The sequence below is a fragment of the Pelodiscus sinensis genome, chromosome 1 (genome assembly GCF_052426305.1).
Source record: "Pelodiscus sinensis isolate ZL-2025 chromosome 1, ASM5242630v1, whole genome shotgun sequence".
Taxonomy (NCBI): domain Eukaryota; kingdom Metazoa; phylum Chordata; order Testudines; family Trionychidae; genus Pelodiscus; species Pelodiscus sinensis.
Genome location: NC_143052.1, coordinates 186,169,082 through 186,181,494, shown reverse-complemented (window position 1 = coordinate 186,181,494; position 12,413 = coordinate 186,169,082). Strand labels below are relative to the sequence as shown.

Below are 12,413 nucleotides of genomic sequence, written 5' to 3'. Positions count from 1 at the left end.
CTTTCAGAAGCCCTGTCTCCCTCATGCCACAAGGAAGAAGGGCTCTTCTGAAAGAGGAGGTTTTTCCGAAATTTGGCCCAGTGTAGATGGGCCAAATTTCAGAAAAGCCTCTTCTGACAAAACTATCGGAAAAAGGTATGCAAATTGTGGAGCGCAAATTGTGTACCTTTTTTTGATAAAACATTGTAGTCTAGTCGTAGCCTTTGTGAAAAGTATTTGAGACCTTGCATGAGGTTTTTGGGGATTTTTTTGTTTTGGTTTGTGTTCATTTTTTCTGCAAACAAACCTAGAACAAAAGAGACAAATTTGCACAGCTTTGAAAACAAGACAATTCATCATTGCATATTGTATTGCACACACACCACATCTGTTAACCATCATCAGATAGCTTTTCTACATAATAAGATGCTTCATATGTAATATCACAGACTAAGAAATGAGAAAAAACATTCATGGAAGTTAATACCAAAAATGAACAACAAATGTGATAGGATGTTGTTGGAAGCCTTATGCTTGCCATAACTGAACATTGTCTGAAGTAAATCAGTGGTCTTGTCCCAGTCACACTGTGTAGTCTACAAAGTTTACAAATTACCATTATTTAGCCACCAATTTGGGACCAAAAATAAATACTCCCTTCAGTAACGAAAATATATAACACAAAAGATGTTTTCATTTTGTTTTAATTTACAGAAAGAAAATACCATCTACAAATATACATATTGTATATCAACCAGTTATCCCGTTAACTAGTTTTATGTATTAAAATTATTTCTTCCCCAGATTTTCTGCAGACTCCTCAATGCTCTCCATCATCAAAAAGAAAATAAAGATAACAATAAGATAGGGAAACCTTCACTTCAGTGCTGTGTGTGTAAATAGGATTATACATTTCCTATCATCTGCTGGAAATGAAATAAACCAACTGTGTACAAACTTCCCACTTATTTCCTCACACATAAAAAAGATAATCATTCTGTAGCTAGAAGGGTATGGAAGTGGGCAACTTTGAGTATAATGAGGTGTTTAAAAGGTTCCCAGAAAGCTGACTGTCGGTGGAACTAGCTGTTGTTTCTTTATAAAAATCTGTAGCAGAACTGAGATTAACTGTGTTACAGCTCTATCAGTTTAGTTCAGTTTTCACACCTGTTGCCTTACCTCACTTAGTAGAGAGTCTGCACTTGTATAATCCAGGGCCAGCCACTGCCTTGGCTTGTCGTTGCCTTTATGGAGTAAAGATTCAATAAAAGAAAAGGCTGCACCTGCTACATAGCAACCAACTGACAAGAGTCTGAGAAGCTGAGACAGCTGTTAAGGCAACATGCTGCTACCTGCACTTCCCATAGGCTTTGCTGTCCCACAAGACCACCCTTTTCCGCTTTTCTTCACAATTCCACTCTCCCTTCCTTTCCTTTCCAGCTATGAGATTTATGATGTTGTCATGCTTCAGAGAGAAAAAAATCCTACTGTCAGAGGCATTATTAAGCAGCAAACTGTGGAGAGTTCAAGATTTTTAATTCATTAGTCCTGGCAAACCTAAAATACAAACAGACTTGCTTCACAGGACAGGAATGTTTTCAGCATGACCCAATCAGTGTCTGTGTCTATTCCAGCAAACTGGCAAAGATAGCATGACTCCAGTCAGCAAAAATGTCTGTGGCTCGAATCAGCCTGGGGTGACATTGCCAACTTGGACTGGCTACACGCAAACTATTAAATGATAGAAGTAACTATCAAAGCTAACAACAAAGATGAGATTTGATGTTTTAGGCTAGATTTGTAGTGGGTTTGGTAAAGTATCTAAAAACAGACTAACAACAAATGATAGAAATATTAGACGAAAGAGGCAATGGATTAATTTTAGTAGTATATTAGAATCTTGATAAGCTTTCAGTATAAGTACATTCTGAAGGCAGATGTATTTATACAAATATTTTAGAGAGGAATTGAAATCACAGTTTACTCAAAACAAAGAGCTTATAGATTCTTCCACTCCCAGTCATTTTTGTAACTATAAACAAGGTAATTAGTAACTGAATCTGGAATAAATGCTGTGAAAAAAGCAGCAGTTATCCAGACTGACGCAATTACAAGAAGTATAGCTTAAACACCCTTCTTGATGTATGTTTTCTTCTAGATGAGTGTGATCCTTGAAATTGCAAAGGGTATTACAGGACAGGAAGTTGACTAGCAGTATATCTGCTGCATTTATCATTATACTGTGGGTTTTTTTAAATTAAGAAAAGTCTGTCTTTTCCACCAACAGCAGTTGGTCCAATAAAAGATATGACCTCATCTTGTCTCTCTCATATCCTAGAACCCATGGACCAACACAGCTACAACAAAATTTATATATATATATCCTGGCATTGGCCAGGAACTGAACCAGTCTCAGCATAAATTAGAGCTTTCCTGCTTATACTCCCTTTCCTCCAGGAAAGACCCCTGTATTGGGGTGTAGGAAGGGGTGAGGTGGAAGCACCACACAGGTCCTACATTACCTAGGGATTCCCCTGCTAGCGATTAAGCCTACTTTCTAGCTTCACTGTGCCACCAGAGCAGGAAAAAGAATCTGGCCAAGGGAATCCAGTCAATAATTTCAAAGTGTGAACATGCCCTTCCTTCCTTCCTTCCTTCCTTCCTTCCTTCCTTCCTTCCTTCTGTAAATATACTTCTGAAAGAATATTTATAATAATCTCTCTCTCATTTTAGAGGAAGAATTCGTTTTGTTTACAACTACAGTTGCTATTGAAATTTTATGGTAAAATAGTACCACCACTTACTATGGATCTCAATGACAGAATCTTTCTCCAGCTACTGAACTAATTATTTTTAAAGGATGTATTTGGTTTATGAACATAGGATGAAATCCTGACCCCACTGAACTGTATAGTGGAACTCCCATGGACTTCAATACTAGGGTTTCTCTCACAGAGCCTGACTCTCTTTTATTTTGCATCATGTGTAGTCATTTAAACCTTTCGAAAGCAGATGTAAAACAAATATAAAATAGGTCTGAGTGAATTCCCAAGTGCAATGTAATGATGAATGGTCCCTATATAAGGTATTTCTAAGATGCATAAAACCTTAGTTTATAAGCACCAAGACTTACCTTCACTAACCAAGACAGCTGGATTCCTTATCATTCACTGACATAGATCATACAATTACAATTTATCTGGCATGCCCAAAAGTGGAAACATCAATAACAAATGGATACTTTTCAAAACAGTTGACTGACACAGCACAGCTACCACTTATATCTGTAAATTCAATATGTAATATTTTGGTATATTCTACCTATTGTAAGCATGTTATATCATCTTCTGAATTTATTATATCTCAGCGTTTCTGATAAAATCCCATATTACTCTTCATACATTTCAAAAGAAGGCAGTCTTATCAGTGCTTAACTCTCACCACATTAAATACTCGCCCATCTCCTTCAGTCAGTTTCGTACAATGTAGGATTGCAAGTCACTGTTTGGGACACAAACTATACAAACTACATCAACCCACATTTACATTTAAGTCTCAGTGATTCAGACATTGATTAGTCTCCCAGAATACTTGCCGTATGTACTGTGTGGATGACATTGTTGTCCAAATGTTTCAATACAACAGTGGGAGTCTTGAATTCAGGGCCTTATGTTCCAGCTCTTACTCGTGTGAGTTTTTCCACTGAAACCAAACACACAATTACATGGATTTCTGTGATGGCAGTGATCTTGATTTGGTGTCATGTGCTCATCCAGCTAAAGAGCTTGTAAACAAACCTGATTTCTAGATACATTTTCAAATGTATGATGTCATATTTTAAGAGTATTCCCTGGTTCTTCTGAAACCCTATTTCTCAAACCTTAACATTAAAGCGTTTTACATATAAACATGTATCTGAACTGTTAGGCTGAATAATTACTATCATTCTGTAATTATTATTATAACCCATTTACTATTGGGGATATAACATTACAGAACATCCAATTAAATCTGAAATCAAACAACAACACACACTCATATAGCAATTTTCATGTAAAGTTCACAAAAACACTTTATAAAGGTAGGCAAGAATCATTATCCTTATTTTACAAAAATGGAAAACTGAGGCTTAGTGAAATTAGGTCACTTAAATTCCTATTAATGCACTGTAAAACTTGGGAACAGACTAGTGGCTCAATCCCATAGCTCACTGTGGTTCTCAAACTTTTGTACTAGTGACTCCTTTCACATAGCAAGCCTTTGCATATGACTCTCTGTATAAATTAAAAATACTTTTTTATACGTTTAACACCATTATAAATGCTAAAGGCAAAGTGAGGTTTGGTTTTCAGGCTGATAGCCCATGACCCTCCCCATATAATAACCTGGTGACCCCATGAAGAGTCTCAAACCTCAGTTTGAAAACCCTGCCATAGCTCTTATTCATATCCCATTGCACCCAATTCCATAATTCTTATTCACATTCCATTGCGCCCAAGAAAACTACTCCACCATTTGGTGCAGTACAGTAAATACTTGTTCATAACAGACTGAATATACACATTACAGCAACGAAAAGTTCAGAATGCTGATAATTCCTCCAGTTTTTCCTATAGAAGCACAGTAGGGTGCTCTATACTGTTTTCCTGCCAGCCTGGTGTTAGTCAACAGATGTTTGGTACCCAAGCAAAATTCTTTTGATTCTGTATCACATTATGAAACCTGAACTTCTCTAGAAGAGTGACACAAAGTATATCATGTTTTAGTCATCAAAAGATTTTAAAGTCATCATTCCTTAAACTAGAAACGCTGCACCTTATTGATATGTGGTACAAGTTTGTAATTTTTTAAATATGAAGTATCAATTATTTTATACATGTATAAACAGCAGTAAAATGATCAGTATTTTCTACCTAAAAAACACATCCTGCCTTCCCTTTTATAGCCATGCTACATTCAATTCATCTGAGTTTCCTAATATGACAGTATTTTGGTAGCATATGATCTCATTCAAGCTGAAATGGTGTTTCAGAAGCTGCCAGTCATTATTTAAAAATATACTTAAAATATTCTAACACATGGATGGTGTTCAAAGAAGATATTGAAAAATAAACTTTTCCTAACAGGAAATAAATTGAAAATTTTATTTAACTGTTTCCACTGAAAAGAATACAAAAGAGAACACAAACAGCAATTAACTTGTGTTTTAATAGCAAAAAACTGTTGAGTCCAGTCCTGGCAAGTGCAGAGCACCTCTGATTCTATTTCTAATGGATGTTGATGGAAATTAAGGATGTGCTATACCCCACAGGACTGCATGCTGAAGAAGTAAATGGCAACAAGACATTATAACTGCATTTGTAAGAAAAAATACTCTAGAGAAATTTCTACAGAAGTAAAAAACCAACCAAATTCATAGGAAAACTGGGTTATAGCCAGCAATTTGTGACAAATCTCCCTCCACTCTTCCATGTGGACAAACACTGAATACATTTATATTCACTATTTTATAAATTCGTTGTTTTGTATCAATGAATCCTTTTCTAGTTCACTAAAGAAATCCCACAATGCATTATTTTGTGATCTCTCTGACACTTAATCTGATGCAACCCATTATAAGAAAGTTAAACTTGCATTATTTCTGTGCTAAATGCCCTCAAAACTTAAGCTGTGCATTTAGCACATACTTTGATGTTACATCATTTTTTATTTTAGCTTTGCAATTTAACTTTAAGAAGTTTATGGTTGTAATGAAAACTGTTCAAGATACTACTGATGAAAACATTCATAAACAACTTTTCTGCTTACAACATTTAAAACTTCATTAATTTGTAAATAGTGTCAGTGCTCGGTGTGAAATGAATATATATTTAGATCAATAAAATGGTATATATGTCATTTAATTTACATACAGCCAAACAGGTAAATAAGTGTCCCTCCTGTCTAAGAAATCTTTTTATCACTTCCCAACCCCAATTCAGAGACTTTAAGAGCATGATTTTTAGTATAGATACATAACTCCTTACATACTATCTGTTCACACCTTTCACAGTGATTATGCTATCCAGTGCCCACAGGCTTTCACTGGAGATGTTACATGATATCCTTTGATGATCTACTACGCAAAGACCAGACCTAGGAGATTCCTGTAATCCTATGCATCCCTATGTCCTCTGCCAGTTGGTATTAGCTTGTGCCTGAATCAAAGAGGAAGATTGGCCTAAAGGTCCCTTACTACTCCATCTGATGTTACCAGTGTCCATGCTGTGTCCTGTGCTCTCCAGCCACGACCCATAGGAAGCAGAGGGAGAAGAAGCAACTGAGCTCCAGTTTCAGAGGGGTGGCTGAATTAGGGATTTTCCATCCACTGGATGGATCCTTTTGAGATCACTCCCCTCATAAATATGGAAGAAGGGGACTGCTTGGCTACAGTGCCAGGTTTTTTTCCCAATCCTGTGTGGCTCCCTTCCTGACTGAAGGAGGAGCCTGTGATGTGCTTCCTCTTCTTCTCCTTGAACCTCTGACCCGACTTGGGCTACTAAAACAATGCCTGCAAATTTCCAGCAAAGCTGACTTGTTCAATCCTGTCTGGCTTTTCTCCTACTAAGGGAGTGGAAGACTGAGATGAAACCACTCAGACTGGGTTGAGGGAGAAACTGTAACCTACAGTAGGTCAAGTTCCCTAACAAGCTACTCAATAAGGATGGGCAGCATGAGACAAAGTATCTTCTCTTTCGCCTCTGGATTTTTCAGCCTAGCTGAAGAAATAAGTTATTTACACCTTCCCATAACACAAGAACTAGAGGTCACCAAATGATGCGAATAGGCACCAGGTTTAAAACAAACAAAAGGAGGTACTTCTTCATACAATATAGAGTCAACTTGTGGAACTTCTTGCCAGAGAATGTTGTGAAGACATAGTTTAAAAAAGAGCTAGATTAATTCATGGAGGATGGGTTCATCAATTACTATTAGCTAGGATGGGCAGCAATGGTGTCCCTAGCCTCTGTTCAGAAGCTGGGAATGGGTGACAAGGGTTGGATCACTTGATGATTACCTGTTCTGCTTATTCCATCTGGGGGACCTGGCATTGGCCTCTGTCAGAAGACAGAATACTGGGCTAGATGGACCTTTGGTCTCATCCATTTTCATGTTGGCTACGTCTACACTGGCCCCAAATTCTGGAAAAGGGATGCAAAGCAGGTAAGTCAGAATAGGGAAATCTGCGGGGGATTTAAATATCCCCCGCGGATTTAAATAAACATGTCCGCCGCTTTGTTTCCGGCTTGCGGAAAAGCCGGAAAAAGCGTCTAGATTGGCGCGATCCTCCGGAATAAAGCCCTTTTCCGGAGGATCTCTTATTCCTACTTTCAGGTATTGCACTGAATTGGATATTATAGACTCAATACATTATGCTGATAACAAGCAAATGTATACACACAAACACACAAAATCTTAAACAGAAAATGCAGTCAGTAAGTTTCCCTGCTGTCAGAAAGAAGTAATCACCTTCTTTCAGGACACAAAGGCAAAAGAGACAACCAGCAGCAGAAGCCAGTGCCCTGCCTACATTAGAACTGCCACTATTGTTACCAATACTAGTCTGGAACTGCTTCTGCACCAGTCAGAACTGTAAAGGGGGAAAGCATAGTGTAGGCAAGTGTGAGACTAATCTAGTTGCAAACGTCTGTTCTGAAAAAATGCAGTTTATCATCCCAGCAAACTCTTTGCCTTTTCTGTATATACCCATTCTCTTGCCTCCCCCAGGAAAAGACAACATATAGACTGCTCCCCCAGCAAGAGCAGAACAGGAAAGATGGTCCAAGGATACAGCAGCTTATAGTTCTTGTATTTGGCATCTAACTACCATAAAGTGACACGTACAATAAAGATAGCTATAGATTTGTTATTTTTAAAATTATTATAAACATACTACAGTAAAACTCCAATAGTCCGGCATCCAATAGTCCGGCACTCCTGATAGTCTGGCATCAAAATGGCAAGAGCCTAGTGAGTGAGCTTCGGCAAAAAATGAGTCACAAGGTAACAGCAGCAGCAGCTGAACTGAGCAAAAAGGGTAAAAAAAGCTTAAAAAACCCTAAAACATTACAGTATACTGTATACAGTATGTACAATAAAAAGGGTTAAGAACACTTTATATACAGTATATAATGTATACAGTATATATATATAACCAGCTAATAGTACCTCCTGATAGTCTGGCATATTTGATAATCCGGCACCATCCTGGTCCCATAAATTCCGGATTATCGGAAGTCTACTGTATTAAAGTTGCAAAGTCAATTCTTAATAGAGCATCATTATAAAATAAAATGCTAGATGGTGTGTGTGTATATATACCAGAAAGCCCCTGGACCAGAGAGCCCTGGCTCAGGGCAATGGAGTCCTGGCACCCTGGAGCATCCTCGAGACTGTAGAGTGCTGGCAGCCCTGGGGCTGGCCATGGAGCTCCAGCAGCTCTGGAGCAGCAGAGCCCCAGCAGTCCCAGGGCTGCAGAGTCTGGCAGCCATGGGGCAATGGAACCCCTGTAGCTCTGGGACTGGCCAAGGAGCTGGGAGTTTGGTGGCCCAGGGGCAACGGAGCTTGGTGATTTGCTGAGAGAGCCCAGGAGAGCCTGGAGTCTGTCAGCAGAGGAGCCGACCTTCTCTGGTACGGCAAACTCCCTCCTTTGGGACCAGTCAGATCCCCAGGGTGCCAGACTAGTGAGCTGTGATGTTATTTCTAGACATGACTTATCTTGATGCTTCCTGGAGAAAAGTAATGCAAGGTACCAGTGCACTGTTTCCCAATTAGGGAGGTCCACAAAAAGCAGTTTTCCTATGTGCTCTCACATTCCGGTTTCAATGGTTTTAGAGTTTTATGTGAACAATTTTTAATAAAGTTGACTACATTATTAAATACATCAGCAATTATAATCCTCAAATATATACAGTTACACTTAGAAAACTCACCATTTAACACAAGGCATCATTCTTTTGAGTGCTAATTTATTTACTTAGAATAGGTTGCTTAAACACACCGCACTGAATCATGTACATAAATAGTGTTTATCGAAACATATCTGCTCCCCAATGCTGCCCCTTAGAGGACATTTTAGAAGTTCATTATATCAAAAGGGCAAATCAGGAAGACCCTTGAAGAACACAAAAATTGAAGTTTCTCGGCACAATGTAGGTTTGGGACCATTTTAAAAGAAAGTTCACATATACAGTAACTACTCATATAAGATCACTTGTTTTAAAAATTTTTTGCCTTTGCTTAATTTCTTCCTATGGTTTGGTGCATCAACTTGATTTTCCTTCCCACTTTTGACTTACACTTTTTAATGAAAACTAGTTTTTGACCGATAAGTTATTTTGTTCCTGTACTCATTAAGAAAGTAGTATAGCAACACAATAAAATCTCTGAGCTAAACCTGTGTATATAATTTGTAAGAGTTGCTGAGTCTTTTAAAATGAACTTGTTTATAAACCACGTCCTGTAGCATGATGGTGTTGTACAGTCTCTACATATGTTCCCCAAATTCTGCCTCTCTTGTGTAGGAGATGGTAATGATATCACAGTAGTGCAGGTGCAACTGGTGTCTTCCCTGTCCACATGGACATGGAAGCAAGATTTGTCTCTAAGTATCTGAAACAGATAGGAAAGTACCCATTCATAATGTATAATGCCCTGATTCTGGGAGGAGCTTTGTATAGGTGGATCTCCACACCTTTGCAGAACCTCATTGAACTCAATAGAACTGCACAGCCAGGCTATTTTGCAGCATGAGGCCTTATATTTGCATGCAAGCACAGAAAAGGAACAGATCCTGTTACACTTATAATGAAACCATTTTGAATTTTTGAAGCTTTAAATTTGTACAAAGGTTCAACAGTTCTGGAAAGAAGAAAACCTTATGTCCCCAAATCAACTTCCAGTATATTAAAAATAAAATTAATGCTTTCTAACATTATAAGCAGTGTAATTAGAATTTGAATAGATAGTGGATGACCACCGAAGTGCTGAACTTACAGGGAACTCTGTTGTGAACCTCATTATGGAGTACTGCTTATTATATTAAGATTGTTTGTGTCACCGTGGCTAAGTGTTGGTATTTCAATTATAAATGACTATTTTTAGGAGTTACAGTCTAACAGTGTGGTACACAAAATACCAGACTTTAAAAAAAATAATTGCTACTCTGTTTTGAAATTATAAAATGGGGGAAATAATCTATTTTAAATATTCATTTGTAAAAAAACTAAACTTTGAAGGTCATATTTGCAAACAAAAATTGTTTATAAAGGTTGAGCATGTGAGTCAGTTAAGTAGCAATGAACTTAATGCCCCAAAACAGTTACACTTTCTTTCCACAAATGCTACATCTTTAAAATACACAAATGTCACTCAATGTCTGGAAATGAACAATTAAGATATCCAGTTAGTTCCCCTCTGCTATAAATTCCTTCCTCATTCTCATTGGCTACGTCTACACTGCAATGCTATTTTGGGATACCAGAGTATCCCAAAATAGCTATCCTGCGTCTTCAGAGAAAGCTCATTATTTTGAAATATAATGGGTTTTCTATCCCAACATTCCTGTAAACCTCATTCCACGATGAGTAAGGGAAGTTTTGGAATAGCGGGTTATTTTGAAATTTGGTGCTGTGTAGATAGTGCCAAATTACGAAATAAGATATTTTGAAATAAGATATGCAATTTGCATAGCTTAAATTGTGTATCATATTTCAAGCTATGGTGCAGTGTAGACACACCCTATCATACTGTCTTGACTTAGACTACTCACCTAATCTTACCTTTGCCTCCTAAAATTTGCAAAAATAGACACAAGGGTTAAAATAACATATTTCCAAGAGTCTATAAAATTTTATTTAGTATCCAAGGCTCCATTTCTTTTAGCATATGTTAGGGAGCTAAAGTGACCAAAAGTTTTAAACTTACTAATTTCTAATTTTAGGCACCTTCATAAAAGTGCCCTGAATCTCACGAATGCCGAATAATTAACAAGAGCGGTGCGTGCTTAGAACCTCTGAAAATCAGAACATTTTTATAGACCATAGTGTAAAATGACCAAAACCTTCAAACTTGAGAGTACCTTTGTTTTCACTCTAATGATAGCCCTTGTTGCAACTGGCATGGCTGTAGAATTACTAAATAAGCCTTATCAATAATTTTGTATAATTTCTATGGGTTTTTTGGGGGTAAAAACATATAGCACACAGTTACAACATGTGCTCCATCTTTCATCGTTCATTCCATTGTTCCAGAGTTGGCTGTGATTCTAATTATCCAACATATACCTATATTACCTTAGGACTACAAGAATCAGCTGAATAGAGAATTACTTAGTTCTTCAACACAATAACTCAAAAAAAATGCAAAACAGGAGGAAGCTAAACCACCTCATTTAGCAGTTTTTATTCTAATAAAGTACTTCCTTAATATACATAGAAGAACAAAACCCTGTTTACACCAATTATTATCATGGCTAATCTGTCTTATTTATCCTATTCTTGCTACTTTCAGTAGCAAGAAGTCTGCATATCATTTCCCATATGTGAAGTCCTTCTACAGTCTGTAGCTCTCTCTGTTTGAACTTATATTTCACAATGCTTTTTTTTTTATTATTATTCATTACAAATTATTTCCAATTTAATAAATTCATTTATGTATCATAGAATAGGATTTTGTCTATAATTCTTAAACACAGTTTGACAGTATTTCCACAGATATCAACCCTAATACTTCATTTTTATTTCGTATTTTTTCTGTACTGAACTGCAGGTTCCTAAACTATCTAGTTTGTTCTGAATTGTATTGATTTCTTTCTTTACTGTGGTTGCTTGTTTTGTATAATAAAATACATGAATATCTGCTCCTCTTTTTACACTTCAGTTCCTCAAAATCACTGCTTCACATTATAGCTTGGCTAATTTCCAATTAGACAGTTACATTCTGCCTTCCAAAATGTCCCTTTCATTTTAATTGATTAATATACTCATCACTCTCTGTCCTAAATTATGTTATTCTAAGTTATAGCTCTGCACTATTAAATGGCTGTCATTTTCCATTACAGAGGTAAGTACCATTAATAGGTGAAAATGACAGTTGCATATGTGATTTATAGACCAGATTGTCACAATGCTTCATGCCTACTGTCTTTACTTATAATGAACAGTCATATTTCTTCTTAAGCAATAAATGCACCATTTTTCCTAGGGATGTGAATGACTAGCTGACTAGTGGACTATCCGATAAGTAAATGCTTATTGAATAATCGACAGGCTACTTGACTAGTCACTTCCCTCCACCTCCTTGCTGCCTCTATCAGAAAGATGCAGCAAGAGAGGGGGAGGAGAGGAAGATATTTTTGCCAGCAAGTTAAGGGAGTATAGATTGGATAAATGGAC

General features: G+C 37.2%; 1 protein-coding gene across 1 annotated transcript in view; it reads right to left on the bottom strand.

Moving 5' to 3' along the window:
* MAP3K7CL (MAP3K7 C-terminal like) overlaps nucleotides 1-1,558 on the bottom strand; it is a 60,762-nt gene extending 59,204 nt beyond the window's left edge. Inside the window, exon 1 of the mRNA XM_006126076.5 lies at nucleotides 1,159-1,558. The gene's annotated coding sequence lies outside the window, so the exon portion shown is untranslated. The remainder of the gene's footprint in view (nucleotides 1-1,158) is intronic.
* Between the last annotated feature and the right edge of the window lie 10,855 nt (nucleotides 1,559-12,413).